The sequence below is a fragment of the Alexandromys fortis genome, unplaced genomic scaffold, assembly GCF_014885135.2.
Source record: "Alexandromys fortis isolate MF-2015 unplaced genomic scaffold, M_Fortis_MF-2015_v1.1 scaffold_3566, whole genome shotgun sequence".
NCBI lineage: Eukaryota > Metazoa > Chordata > Mammalia > Rodentia > Cricetidae > Alexandromys > Alexandromys fortis.
Genome location: NW_026071467.1, coordinates 1 through 2,768, shown reverse-complemented (window position 1 = coordinate 2,768; position 2,768 = coordinate 1). Strand labels below are relative to the sequence as shown.

The 2,768-nt window shown below is 46.5% G+C and overlaps 1 pseudogene; it reads right to left on the bottom strand.

Annotated features, from left to right (window-relative positions):
• Positions 1-2,248: 2,248 nt before the first annotated feature.
• On the bottom strand, positions 2,249-2,762 carry LOC126496379 (succinate dehydrogenase [ubiquinone] iron-sulfur subunit, mitochondrial-like; annotated as a pseudogene).
• Between the last annotated feature and the right edge of the window lie 6 nt (positions 2,763-2,768).

Genomic DNA, 2,768 nt, shown 5'->3' with positions numbered 1-2,768 from the left:
ACACACACACACACACACACACACACACAGAGAGAGAGAGAGAGAGAGAGAGAGAGAGAGAGAGAGAGAGAGAGAACAAGGGAAGGGATTATCTCACTATTTGATACTTTCTCAAACCATTACAGCTGTGTTAAATTTTCTTCCATACCCCCTTTTACCATAATTTTTATATTTCTCTCTTTTGCTTCAGTTTTTGTGGTTTCTGGGGGCCTGGTCAAGCTCAAAGCTCCTTTCTTCTGTAGTGTTCAGTCTGGACTAGCAGTTTTCCATTCTAGTATTCCCATGAGTGAGTGTGAACCCGTATTCCCGTGACTATGAGCCTATATTCCCAAGAGAGAGTGTGAACCTGTATTCCGTTTTAAAGGCTCTGTCACTGAAATTTCCCGTCACTCATTCAATTACTCATGTCTTATCATTTTTAAAGTATTTTACTATTGTTAGCCTAACACTCTCAGCGAAAACATCAATACCTCGGTTGCCTCTGCTCCGACTCCCTCCCCTCACTTTCTCTTGTTCTGCACATGCCTGGTTTTTAGTGCTTGACTGCTCGCGGACCAGCTGCTCGCCCACAAGTTCGGCCCTTCAGATTTCTTCACGTTTATGGCTCTTTGTAGGCCTTCAAGTGGAGGGAAGCCACACTGTGAGCGTGTCCCCGGTGACCTGTGATTCTGCGGTTAGGAGCTGGAGCCCTTTCACGTCTCCGTACCCCAGACCGACAGGGAACACCTCACTGGAGTTCTGTCACATGATTAACATGCCCCACACCCGTGGCTTCAAACAGCAATCATTAGTTTATCTCACTTTTCTGTGGGTTGACAGTTTGGCCTGGAGTCAACTTGGTGCTTTTTCTCATCTCATTTGGGGTCCTTCAGGCATCTTTAGCCACGGGCTGCGTTGGCTTGAAAGATGCCCTTCCGAGCATTGGCAAAACACACACACCTACGTGACCTTTATCTCATCCTACAGAAACAGGCTTAGATTTGTTCATGCGTGCTAAACAGCACAGTCGTCCAGAGCAGGAAGGCTCTGTAGCTTGCAAGTTGGCATGTCTGCTGCATGCTACTGGGCAAAGTCGCATGGCCAGCCTGGAGTCAGGAGATGAGCAGACAACTTTTCCCCTTGCTGGAAAAAGCTTCAAAGCCAAGTCAGCAAGGATACGCAGCAGAGTTATGGTGGCTCTTACACTCACTCTACCAAGGGCAATAATGGTTGGTACTTTTGAATTCACTTTCAACTCAGCATTCAAATTAAGTTTTCAAAGATAATTTTAAAAAATCTGTGTTTTGGGCTACTTAGGAAAAACAATGAATCATAGACGATAGTAATTCAAAACTGAAAATGTACCTATAATCCATGAACACCAACGATACAGGTTGACTAGACAATGGCAGGGAGGGCAGGGTTTGTTCTTCAGTAGCCTACCAAGTCGAGTCTGCAGTTGCAACAGTGCTAGGCTTAGGAGGGGTGCGCACTATAAGAACACCCTTGTCTCTGTGGGGCAAGTGAGAAAGAAAAATCAGTATGGATCATAACTACAGTTCAAGTAAAGGAGACGCCCATTGCACCCTTGAACCAACAGAGCTGTAGTCAGCTGTGTAAGATCAGCAAAAGATTGGGCCATCGGCATGCCAAAGTGGGAGGCGCTCACGAGGCTCCACCTCTTCCCGAGGACTGCTAAGTAGGTAATGCCTCCTAGTGGAAGGACAGGCGTTTTTGCTGGTGGTAAATTGTCCAAGCTCCTCTAAGTAAGCCCTTATCCTATAAGTAAGCCTATTTAAATTCACTGGGTTGCCTCCCCCCAACAAAGAAAAAGAAGGGTGGTGGAGGAGGAAGATTGAAGGGATCAGACCTGCTGCTTCTCTTGGAGAAGAGAATCTGCACTGGCAAGCCAGGCAGTCAAACATGTACAGACCTGTGTGAGTTAATCCCGTGCTTAAAATATGGAAGGAGGGATTATTTTATCTAAATTATTTCATTGCGACGTGACATATACCACAAAACGTAACATTCTGAGTTTAATTCAGTAGCTCTTGTGGTATTCACAATCACACACAATAGTCTCCATCTAATTCCAGAACATTTTATTCTTCCCCCAAAGAAAACTTATATTCTAATGGTTTCTCTCCGTCCCTCCTTCCTTGCAGCCCCCGGAGTCCACTGACCCACTCTGTGACTGCAGCTATGTCTCTCCTGAGCATTTAATGTCAATGGGATGAGCAATGAGCAATTTATTCATTGACTACCTTCTTTTTTTTTATTTCTTAAAATGTTTATTATACATGCTGTTTTCCTGGAGAATCCAGGTGTTTGAAGTCAGAGCTGACAGGCACATTCAGCACGGTGAGGGGTTAAGCCAGTGCCCTCTTCTCCTTGTAGGTCGCCATCATCTTCTTGATTTCAGCAATGGCTTTCCCTGGATTTAGACCCTTGGGGCAGGTCCGGGTACAGTTCATGATGGTGTGGCAGCGCTAGAGAGAGAAGGGATCCTGCAGTTTGGCCAGGCGCTCCTCTGTGAAGTCGTCTCTGGAGTCGATCATCCAGCGATAGGCCTGCATGAGAACTGCAGGTCCCAGGTACTTGTCTCCGCTCCACCAGTAGCTGGGGCAGCTGGTACTGCAGCAGGCGCACAGGATGCATTCATACAGTCCATCCAGCTTCTCCCGATCCTCGATGGACTGCAGATACTGCTGCTTGCCCTCCTGGGACTCATCCTTCTTCTTCAGATAGGGCTCAATGGATTTGTACTGTGCGTAGAAGTTACTCAGGTC